Source organism: Rhinoraja longicauda, chromosome 44 (assembly GCF_053455715.1).
Source record: "Rhinoraja longicauda isolate Sanriku21f chromosome 44, sRhiLon1.1, whole genome shotgun sequence".
Lineage (NCBI taxonomy): Eukaryota > Metazoa > Chordata > Chondrichthyes > Rajiformes > Arhynchobatidae > Rhinoraja > Rhinoraja longicauda.
The window spans coordinates 3,770,983-3,783,482 of NC_135996.1; the positions used below are offsets into that span (position 1 = coordinate 3,770,983).

At 51.9% G+C, this 12,500-nt stretch overlaps 1 long non-coding RNA gene across 1 annotated transcript in view; it reads right to left on the minus strand.

The window, feature by feature from the left end:
• LOC144612410 (uncharacterized) overlaps positions 1-12,379 on the minus strand; it is a 13,659-nt gene extending 1,280 nt beyond the window's left edge. Inside the window, exons 1-3 of the long non-coding RNA XR_013549665.1 lie at positions 12,268-12,379; positions 8,086-8,225; positions 4,053-4,192 (exon numbers count right to left, since the gene is read on the minus strand). This is a non-coding gene — a long non-coding RNA (uncharacterized LOC144612410). The remainder of the gene's footprint in view (positions 1-4,052; positions 4,193-8,085; positions 8,226-12,267) is intronic.
• Positions 12,380-12,500: the final 121 nt, after the last annotated feature.

Genomic DNA, 12,500 nt, shown 5'->3' on the forward strand with positions numbered 1-12,500 from the left:
GAATTAACCTAGTAAACCTATGCTGCACGCCCTCAATAGCAAGAATATCCTTCCTCAAATTTGGAGACCAAAACTGCACACAATACTCCAGGTGCGGTCTCACCAGGGCCCTGTACAACTGCAGAAGGACCTCTTTGCTCCTATACTCAACTCCTCTTGTTATGAAGGCCAACACTCCATTGGTTTTCTTCACTGCCTGCTGTACCTGCATGCTTCCTTTCAGTGACTGATGCACTAGGACACCCAGATCTCGTTGTACGTCCCCTTTTCCTATCTTGACACCATTCAAATAATAATCTGCCTTCCTATTCTTACCAGCAAAGTGGATAACCTCACACTTATCCACATTAAACTGCATCTGCCATGCATCCGCCCACTCACACAACCTGTCCAAGTCACCCTGCAACCTCATAGCATCTTCCTCACAGTTCACACGGCCACCCAGCTTTGTATCATCGGCAAATTTGCTAATGGTACTTTTAATCCCTTCATCCAAGTCATTGATGTATATTGTAAATAGCTGCGGTCCCAGCACCGAGCCTTGCGGTACCCCACTAGTTACTGCCTGCCATTCTGAAAGGGACCCATTTATCCCCACTCTTTGCTTTCTGTCTGCCAACCAACTTTCTATCCATGTCAGTACCCTACCCCCAATACCATGTGCTCTAATTTTGCCCACTAATCTCCTATGTGGGACCTTGTCAAAGGCTTTCTGAAAGTCGAGGTACACCACGAGGTGCGTGTGTGACGGTCTGGGGCATGTTGAGCTGTTCCCAAACCGAGCTGTGGTGCGTCCCGATGAAATGGAGTGGACGGGAGGGGGGGGGAGAGGGGGAGAAGAGGGAGTGACCGGAGGTGGTGGGGGGGAGGGGGTGAGATCAGTCCGTGATTGAGCTGCTGGCTCGGTTGGGCCGAAGGGCCATGCTTCTGCTCTGTGTGGCTCTGTGCCGAGGTTGGAAGGGTTAACGAGAGCGGAACTTGTTTACACTGCCAGGAGCTTTGGTGTACTGTACTTTCCAGAGATTCCCCCTGTCCCCTCCCCACCTGCCAGTTCACAAGGGCAGTGTCCTTTTACAGCAGAGAGCTCTTGACTACGTGCCGAAACACAGGGAGTTTCTGTTCCATTAATCAGCCGGTGAACACAAGCGGCACACCCAGTCAGCACGGGACTGCATTCATGAGAGAGCTAGATAGAGCTCTAAAGGACAGCGGAGTCAGGGGGTATGGGGAGAAGGCAGGAACGGGGTACTGATTGAGAATGATCAGCCATGATCACATTGAATGGCGGTGCGTACAGGCTCGAAGGGCCGAATGGCCTCCTCCTGCACCTATTGTCTATTGACTCACACACACACACACCCCCCACACACACACACACACACACCCCCCACACACACACACACCCCACACACACACACACACACACACACACCCCCCCCACACACACACACACACCCCCCACACACACCCCACACACACACACACACACACCCCACACACACACACACCCCACACACACACACACACACCCCACACACACACACCCCACACACACACACACACCCCACACACACGCACACACGCACACACGCACACACACACACACCCCACACACACACACACACCCCACACACACACACACACACACAGAATCACACACACACACACAGAATCACACACAGAATCACACACACACACACAAACACACGTGCACGCGCACACACACAATGCACACACATGCTTTGTATGGCACATCTGTAGTTGTGGGATTATTTGCCACAGACGGCTGTGGAGGCCACAAGTCAGTGGGTATTTGTTGAGGCTGAGACAGATCGATTCGTGATCAGTGCGGGTGTCAGGGGTTGTGGGGGGGAGGCAGGAGAATGGGGTTAGGAGGGAGAGATAGATCGGCCGTGATCGAATGGCGGAGTGGACTCGATGGGCCGAATGGCCTCATTCTGCTCCTAGAACTTCTGAATGATATTCCAGGTGGTCAAATAAGCACCGAATGACCTAGTGCTACCCCAACAACATGAACTATGATCAAAACATTAACAAAATGACTCAAGGTGCTGGAGTAACTCAGCGAGCCTCAGGAGAACCTGCTCAGGCAACATTTCAGGTTGGGTCCCAACCCAATTCCATGTGACTAGTTCCGGAGAAGTTCCCAGTGATATTGACTCCTGGGAATTTGAAGCTTAGAGTCACAGAGTGACACAGCACGGAAACAGGCCCTTCGGCCCAGCTTGCCGATACTAGATGCTGGAAAAATGTTGCTAGATGCAGGAAAAATGTTCCCAATGTTGGCCGAGTCCAGAACCAGGGGCCACACAGTCTAAGAATAAAGGGGAGGGTGTTTAAAACTGAGGTGAGAATAAACTTTTTCACCCAGAGAGTTGTGAATGTGTGGAGTTCTCTGCCACAGAGGGCAGTGGAGGCCGATTCACTGGATGGATTTAAGAGAGAGTTAGATAGAGCTCTAGGGGCTAGTGGAATCAAGGGATATGGGGAGAAGGCAGGCACGGGTTACTGATTGTGGACGATCAGCCATGATCACAATGAATGGCGGTGTGTACAGGCTCGAAGGGCCAAATGGCCTCTCCCTGCACCTATTTTCTATGTTTCTATGTTTGCCCACACCGACCAACATGCCCCATCTACACTAGTCCCACCTTTGCCCACACCGACCAACATGCCCCATCTACACTAGTCCCACCTTTGCCCACACCGACCAACATGCCCCATCTACACTAGTCCCACCTGCCCACACCGACCAACATGCCCCATCTACACTAGTCCCACCTGCCCACACTGGCCAACATACCCCATCTACACTAGTCCCACCTGACCACACCGACCAACATGCCCCATCTACACTAGTCCCACCTGCCCACACCGGCCAACATGCCCCATCTACACTAGTCCCAACCTGTCCTGTCCATGTACCTGTCCAAATATTTCTTAAGGTCATAAGGGATAGGAGTAGAATTAGGCCATTCGGCCCATCAAGTCCACTCCGCCATTCAATCATGGCTGATCTATCTCTCCCTCCCAACCCCATTCTCCTGCCTTCTCCCCATAACCTCTGACACCCGTACTAAACATCTTAAAGTATCTTAAACATATCCCTAAACATTGCCCCTCGGGTTCCTATTAAATAAATTCCCCCCCTCCCTCTCCTTAAACCCATGTCCTCTGGTCCTCGATTCCCGGCCTCCTCCTGCACCTATTGTCTATTGTCTGTTGTCTAAACCCACGCAGGTCACGGGGAGAACGTACAAACTCCGTACAGACGGCGCCCGTGGTCGAGATGGAACCCGGGTCTCCGGCGCTGCATTCGCTGTAAGGCAGCAACTCTACCGCTGCGCCACCGTGACCGCCTCAATTGTCTTTGTCACGTGTTGTCTCTCCGCTGACTGGTTAGCGCGCAACGATAGCTGTTCGCTGTACCTCGGTACGCGAGACGATGAACTGAACTGTCTTCACGGCTGTTCTCTGACCCTGAGAGACATTTCCCCTCGTCCTAAAGATCCACAGCTTCCTTCTTTTTAGTTTCGCTCTCCTGCCGATCGTGAATCTGCTGATTCTAAACCTCCCACAAAGATCTCCCCACTTCCTGCGCCGACTGACTGCCTGGTCAGCCATTTCCTTGTATCTGCTGGCTCTGGAGAGGGTCCTGAGGACGTTCACGAGAACCATCCTACAAGTCAAGTTAGGTAAAGGGGACGTACAACGAGATCTCGGTGTCCTAGTGCATCAGTCACTGAAAGGAAGCATGCAGGTACAGCAGGCAGCGAAGAAAGCCAATGGGATGTTGGTCTTCATAACAAGAGGAGTTGAGTATAGGAGCAAAGAGGTCCTTCTGCAGTTGTACAGGGCCCTAGTGAGACCGCACCTGGAGTACTGTGTGCAGTTTTGGTCTCCACATTTGAGGAAGAATATTCTTGCTATTGCGTCTGAAGAAGGGTCTCGACCCGAAACGTCACCCATTCCTTCTCTCCTGAGATGCTGCCTGACCCGCTGAGTTACTCCAGCATTTTGTGAATAAATACCTTCGATTTGTACCAGCATCTGCAGTTATTTTCATACACTTCTTGCTATTGAGGGCGTGCAGCGTAGGTTTACTAGGTTAATCCCCGGGATGGCGGGACTGTCGTATGTTGAAAGGCTGGAGCGACCAGGCTTGTATACACTGGAATTTAGAAGGATGAGAGGGGATGTTATCGAAACGTATAAGATTATTAAGGGGTTGGACACGTTAGAGGCAGGAAACATGTTCCCAATCAATGTTGGGGGAGTCCAGAACCAGTGGCCACACAGTTTAAGAATAAGGGGTAGACCATTTAGAACTGAGATGAGGAAAAACTTTTCCAGTCAGAGAGTTGTGAATCTGTGGAATTCTCTGCCTCAGAAGGCAGTGGAGGCCAATTCTCTGAATGCATTCAAGAGAGAGCTGGATAGAGCTCTTAAGGATAGCGGAGTCAGGGGGTATGGGGAGAAGGCAGGAACGGGGTACTGATTGAGAATGATCAGCCATGATCACATTGAATGGTGGTGCTGGCCTGAAGGGCCGAATGGCCTCCTCCTGCACCTATTGTCTATTGATCCCAGGAATGAGTGGGTTAACATCTCGGTGTTGAGGGGGGGGGGGGGTCGGAGTCCAGAACCAGGGGCCACACAGTCTAAGAATAAAGGGGAGGCCGTTTAAAACTGAGGCGAGAAGGAACTTTTTCACCCAGAGAGTTGTGAATGTGTGGGATTCTCTGCCACAGAGGGCAGTGGAGGACAAATCACTGGATGGATTTAAGAGAGAGTTAGATAGAGCTCTAGGGGCGAGTGGAATCAAGGGATATGGGGAGAAGGCAGGCACGGGTTACTGATTGTGGACGATCAGCCGTGATTACAATGAATGGCGGTGCGTAGAGGCTCGAAGGGCCGAATGGCCTCCTCCTGCACCTATTTTCTGTGTTTCTGTGTTTCTATGTTTCTATGTTTCTGTGTTTCTGTGTTTTTGTGTTTCTATGTTTCTGTGGAACATGAGCCAATAAACTAAACTGTAAGCACACACGCACACACACACACACACCCCACACACACACACCCCACACACACACACCCCACACACACACACCCCACACACACACACCCCACACACACACACCCCACACACACACACCACACACACACACACACACACACCCCACACACACACCCCACACACACACACACACACACACACCCCACACACCACACACACACACACCCCCCCCCACACACACACACACACACACACACACACACACCCCACACACACACACACACCCCACACACCCCACACACACACATCCCACACACACACACACACACACCCCACACACCCCACACACACACATCCCACACACACACACCCCCCCCACACACACACACACACACACACACACACACACACACCCCACACACACACACACACACACACCCCACACACACACATCCCACACACACACACACAAACAAACGTGCACGCGCACACACACAATGCACACACATGCTTTGTGGGATTATTTGCCACAGACGGCTGTGGAGGCCACAAGTCAGAGGGTATTTGTTGAGGCTGAGACAGATCGATTCGTGATCAGTGCGGGTGTCAGGGGTTGTGGGGGGGAGGCAGGAGAATGGGGTTAGGAGGGAGAGATAGATCGGCCGTGATCGAATGGCGGAGTGGACTCGATGGGCCGAATGGCCTCATTCTGCTCCTAGAACTTCTGAATGATATTCCAGGTGGTCAAATAAGCACCGAATGACCTAGTGCTACCCCAACAACATGAACTATGATCAAAACATTAACAAAATGACTCAAGGTGCTGGAGTAACTCAGCGAGCCTCAGGAGAACCTGCTCAGGCAACATTTCAGGTTGGGTCCCAACCCAATTCCATGTGACTAGTTCCGGAGAAGTTCCCAGTGATATTGACTCCTGGGAATTTGGAGCTTAGAGTCACAGAGTGTCACCGCGCGGAAACAGGCCCTTCGGCCCAACTTGCCGATACTAGATGCTGGAAAAATGTTGCTAGATGCAGGAAAAATGTTCCCAATGTTGGCCGAGTCCAGAACCAGGGGCCACACAGTCTAAGAATAAAGGGGAGGGCGTTTAAAACTGAGGTGAGAATAAACTTTTTCACCCAGAGAGTTGTGAATGTGTGGAGTTCTCTGCCACAGAGGGCAGTGGAGGCCGATTCACTGGATGGATTTAAGAGAGAGTTAGATAGAGCTCTAGGGGCTAGTGGAATCAAGGGATATGGGGAGAAGGCAGGCACGGGTTACTGATTGTGGACTATCAGCCATGATCACAATGAATGGCGGTGCGTACAGGCTCGAAGGGCCAAATGGCCTCCTCCTGCACCTATTTTCTATGTTTCTATGTTTGCCTACACCGACCAACATGCCCCATCTACACTAGTCCCACCTTTGCCCACACCGACCAACATGCCCCATCTACACTAGTCCCACCTGCCCACACCGACCAACATGCCCCATCTACACTAGTCCCACCTGCCCACATCGGCCAACATGCCCCATCTACACTAGTCCCGCCTGCCCACACTGGCCAACATGCCCCATCTACACTAGTCCCACCTGCCCACACCGACCAACATGCCCCATCTACACTAGTCCCACCTGCCCACACCGACCAACATGCCCCATCTACACTAGTCCCACCTGCCCACACCGACCAACATGCCCCATCTACACTAGTCCCACCTGCCCACACCGGCCAACATGCCCCATCTACACTAGTCCCACCTGCCCACACTGGCCAACATGCCCCATCTACACTAGTCCCACCTGCCCACACCGACCAACATGCCCCATCTACACTAGCCCCACCTGCCCACACCGACCAACATGCCCCATCTTGCCAACATGCCAACATAAACCAACATGCCCCATCTACACTAGTCCCAACCTGTCCTGTCCATGTACCGGTCCAAATATTTCTTAAGGTCATAAGGGATAGGAGTAGAATTAGGCCATTCGGCCCATCAAGTCCAATCCGCCATTCAATCACGGCTGATCTATCTCTCCCTCCCAACCCCATTCTCCTGCCTTCTCCCCATAACCTCTGACACCCGTACTAAACATCTTAAAGTATCTTAAACATATCCCTAAACATTGCCCCTCGGGTTCCTATTAAATAAATTCCCCCCCTCCCTCTCCTTAAACCCATGTCCTCTGGTCCTCGATTCCCGGCCTCCTCCTGCACCTATTGTCTATTGTCTGTTGTCTAAACCCACGCAGGTCACGGGGAGAACGTACAAACTCCGTACAGACGGCGCCCGTAGTCGGGATGGAACCCGGGTCTCCGGCGCTGCATTCGCTGTAAGGCAGCAACTCTACCGCCGCGCCACCGTGACCGCCCCAATCGCCTTTGTCACGTGTTGTCTCTCCGCTGACTGGTTAGCGCGCAACGGTAGCTGTTCGCTGTACCTCGGTACGCGAGACGATGAACTGAACTGTCTTCACGGCTGTTCTCTGACCCTGAGAGACATTTCCCCTCGTCCTAAAGATCCACAGCTTCCTTCTTTTTAGTTTCGCTCTCCTGCCGATCGTGAATCTGCTGATTCTAAACCTCCCACAAAGATCTCCCCACTTCCTGCGCCGACTGACTGCCTGGTCAGCCATTTCCTTGTATCTGCTGGCTCTGGAGAGGGTCCTGAGGACGTTCACGAGAACCATCCTACAAGTCAAGTTAGGTAAAGGGGACGTACAACGAGATCTGGGTGTCCCAGTGCATCAGTCACTGAAAGGAAGCATGCAGGTACAGCAGGCAGTGAAGAAAGCCAATGGGATGTTGGTCTTCATAACAAGAGGAGTTGAGTATAGGAGCAAAGAGGTCCTTCTGCAGTTGTACAGGGCCCTAGTGAGACCGCACCTGGAGTACTGTGTGCAGTTTTGGTCTCCACATTTGAGGAAGAATATTCTTGCTATTGAGTCTGAAGAAGGGTCTCGACCCGAAACGTCACCCATTCCTTCTCTCCTGAGATGCTGCCTGACCCGCTGAGTTACTCCAGCATTTTGTGAATAAATACCTTCGATTTGTACCAGCATCTGCAGTTATTTTCATACACTTCTTGCTATTGAGGGCGTGCAGCGTAGGTTTACTAGGTTAATCCCCGGGATGGCGGGACTGTCGTATGTTGAAAGGCTGGAGCGACTAGGCTTGTATACACTGGAATTTAGAAGGATGAGAGGGGATGTTATCGAAACGTATAAGATTATTAAGGGGTTGGACACGTTAGAGGCAGGAAACATGTTCCCAATCAATGTTGGGGGAGTCCAGAACCAGTGGCCACACATCCCAATCAATGTTGGGGGAGTCCAGAACCAGTGGCCACACAGTTTAAGAATAAGGGGTAGACCATTTAGAACTGAGATGAGGAAAAACTTTTCCAGTCAGAGAGTTGTGAATCTGTGGAATTCTCTGCCTCAGAAGGCAGTGGAGGCCAATTCTCTGAATGCATTCAAGAGAGAGCTGGATAGAGCTCTTAAGGATAGCGGAGTCAGGGGGTATGGGGAGAAGGCAGGAACGGGGTACTGATTGAGAATGATCAGCCATGATCACATTGAATGGTTGGTGCTGGCCTGAAGGGCCGAATGGCCTCCTCCTGCACCTATTGTCTATTGATCCCAGGAATGAGTGGGGTTAACATCTCGGTGTTGAGGGGGGGGGGGGGGGGGGGGGTCGGAGTCCAGAACCAGGGGCCACACAGTCTAAGAAATAAAGGGGAGGCCGTTTAAAACTGAGGCGAGAAGGAACTTTTACACCCAGAGAGTTGTGAATGTGTGGGGATTCTCTGCCACAGAGGGCAGTGAGGACAAATCACTTGGATGGATTTAAGAGAGAGTTAGATAGAGCTCTAGGGGCTAGTGGAATCAAGGGATATGGGGAGAATGCAGGCACTGGGTTACTGATTGTGGACGATCAGCCGTGATTACAATGAATGGCGGTGCGTAGAGGCTCGAAGGGCCGAATGGCCTCCTCCTGCACCTATTTTCTGTGTTTCTGTGTTTCTATGTTTCTATGTTTCTGTGTTTCTGTGTTTTTGTGTTTCTATGTTTCTGTGGAACATGAGCCAATAAAACTAAACTGTAAGCACACACGCACACACACACACACACCCCACACACACACACCCCACACACACACACACACACACACACACACACAACACACACCCCACACACACCCACACACACACACACACTCCCTTACACACACACACACCCCCACACACACCACACACACACACCCACACACACCCACACACACACACCCCACACACACACACACCCCACACACACACACACACACACACACACCCCACACACCCACACACACACACACACACACACACACCCACACACACACACCACACACACACACACACACACCCCCCCCACACACACACACACACCCCCACACACCCCACACACACACCCCCACACACACACACACACACACACACCCCCCACACACACACATCACCACACACCACACCCCACCACACACCACACACACAGAATCACACACACACACACAGAATCACACACAGAATCACACACACACACACAAACACACGTGCACGCGCACACACACAATGCACACACATGCTTTTGTGGGATTATTTGCCACAGGACGGCTGTGGAGGCCACAAGTCAGTGGGTATTTGTTGAGGCTGAGACAGATCGATTCGTGATCAGTGCGGGTGTCAGGGGTTGTGGGGGGGGAGGCAGGAGAATGGGGTTAGGAGGGAGAGATAGATCGGGCCGTGATCGAATGGCGGAGTGGACTCGATGGGGCCGAATGGCCTCATTCTGCTCCTAGAACTTCTGAATGATATTCCAGGTGGTCAAATAAGCACAGAATGACCTAGTGCTTACCCCAACAACATGAACTATGATCAAAACATTAACAAAATGACTCAAGGTGCTGGAGTAACTTCAGCGAGCCTCAGGAGAACCTGCTCAGGCAACATTTCAGGTTGGGTCCCAACCCAATTCATGTGACTAGTTCCGGAGAAGTTCCCAGTGATATTGACTCCTGGGAATTTGAAGCTTAGAGTCACAAGAGTGACACAGCGTGGAAACAGGCCCTTCGGCCCAGCTTGCCGATACTAGATGCTGGAAAAATGTTGCTAGATACAGGAAAAAATGTTCCCAATGTTGGCCGAGTCCAGAACCAGATGCCACACCACAGTCTAAGAATAAAGGGGAGGCCGTTTAAAAACTGAGGTGAGAAGGAACCTTTCACCCAGAGAGTTGTGAATGTGTGGGATTCTCTGCCACAGAGGGCAGTGGAGGGCCGATTCACTGGATGGATTTAAGAGAGAGTTAGATAGAGCTCCAGGGGCTAGTGGAATCAAGGGATATGGGGAGAAGGCAGGCACTGGGTTACTGATTGTGGACGATCAGCCATGATCACAATGAATGGCGGTGCGTACAGGCTCGAAGGGCCGAATGGCCTCCTCCTGCACCTATTTTCTATGTTTCTATGTTTCCCCCCACTACCGACCAACATGCCCCATCTACACTAGTCCCACCTTTGCCCACACCGACCAAACATGTCCCCATCTACACTAGTCCCACCTGCCCAACACCGACCAACATGCCCCATCTACACTAGTCCCACCTGCCCACACCCGGCCAACAATGCCCCATCTACACTAGTCCCACCTGCCCACACCGGCCAACATGCCCCATCTACACTAGTCCCACCTCCCACCTGACCACACCGACCAACATGCCCCATCTACACTAGTCCCCACCTGCCCACGACCGGCCAACATGCCCCATCTACACTAGTCCCACCTGCCCACACCGGACCAACATGTCCCATCTACACTAGTCCCACCTGCCCACACCGACCAACATGCCCGCATCTACACTAGCCCCCACCCTGCCCACACCGACCAACATGCCCCATCTTGCCACATGCCAACATAAACCAACATGCCCCATCTACACTAGTCCCAACCTGTCCTGTCCATGTACCTGTCCAAATATTTCTTAAGGTCTTAAGGGATAGGAGTAGAATTAGGCCATTTCGGCCCATCAAGTCCAATCCGCCATTCAAATCACGGCTGATCTATCTCTCCCTCCCAACCCCATTCTCCTGCCTTCTCCCCATAACCTCTGACACCCGTACTAAACATCTTAAAGTATCTGAAACATATCCCTAAACATTGCCCCTCGGGTTCCTATTAAATAAATTCCCCCCCCCTTCCCTCTCCTTAAACCCATGTCCTCTGGTCCTCGATTTCCCGGCCTCCCTCCTGCACCTATTGTCTATTGTCTGTTGTCTAAACCCACGCAGGTCACGGGGAGAACGTACAAACTCCGTACAGACGGCGCCCGTAGTCGGGATGGAACCCGGGTCTCCGGCGCTGCATTTCGCTGTAAGGCAGCAACTCTACCTGCCGCGCCGCCGTGACCCGCCCCAATCGCCTTTGTCACGTGTTGTCTCCTCCGCTGACTGGTTAGCGCGCAACGGTAGCTGTTCGCTGTTAGCCTCGGTACGCGAGACGATGAACTGAACTGTCTTCACGGCTGTTCTCTGACCCTGAGAGACATTTCCCCTCGTCCTAAAGATCCACAGCTTCCTTCTTTTTAGTTTCGCTCTTCCTGCCGATCGTGAATCTGCTGATTCTAAACCTCCCACAAAGATCTCCCCACTTCCTGCGCCGACTGACTGCTCTGGTCAGCCATTTCCTTGTATCTGCTGGCTCTGGAGAGGGTCCTGAGGACGTTCACGAGAACCATCGTACAAGTCAAGTTAGGTAAAGGGGACGTACAACGAGAGATCTCGGTGTCCCAGTGCATCAGTCACTGAAAGGAAAGCATGCAGGTACAGCAGGCAGTGAAGAAAGCCAATGGGATGTTGGTCTTCATAACAAGAGGAGTTGAGTATAGGAGCAAAGAGGTCCTTCTGCAGTTGTACAGGGCCCTAGTGAGACCGCACCTGGAGTACTTTGTGCAGTTGTACAGGGCCCTAGTGAGACCGCACCTGGAGTACTGTGTGCAGTTGTACAGGGCCCTAGTGAGACCGCACCTGGAGTACTGTGTGCAGTTTTGGTCTCCTAATTTGAGGAAGAGATATTCTTGCTATTGAGTCTGAAGAAGGGTCTCGACCCGAAACGTCACCCATTCCTTCTCTCCTGAGATGCGCCCCAGACCCGCTGAGTTACTCTGCATTTCCTTTTGTGAATAAATACCTTCGATTTGTACCAGCATCTGCAGTTATTTTCATACACTTCTTGCTATTGAGGGCGTGCAGCGTAGGTTCAACAGGTTAATTCCCCGGGATGGCGGGACTGTCGTATGTTGAAAGGCTTGGAGCGACTAGGCTTGTGTATACACTGGAATTTAGAAGGATGAGAGGGGATGTTATCGAAACGTATAAGATTATTAAGGGGTTGGACACGTTAGAGGCAGGAAACATGTCCCA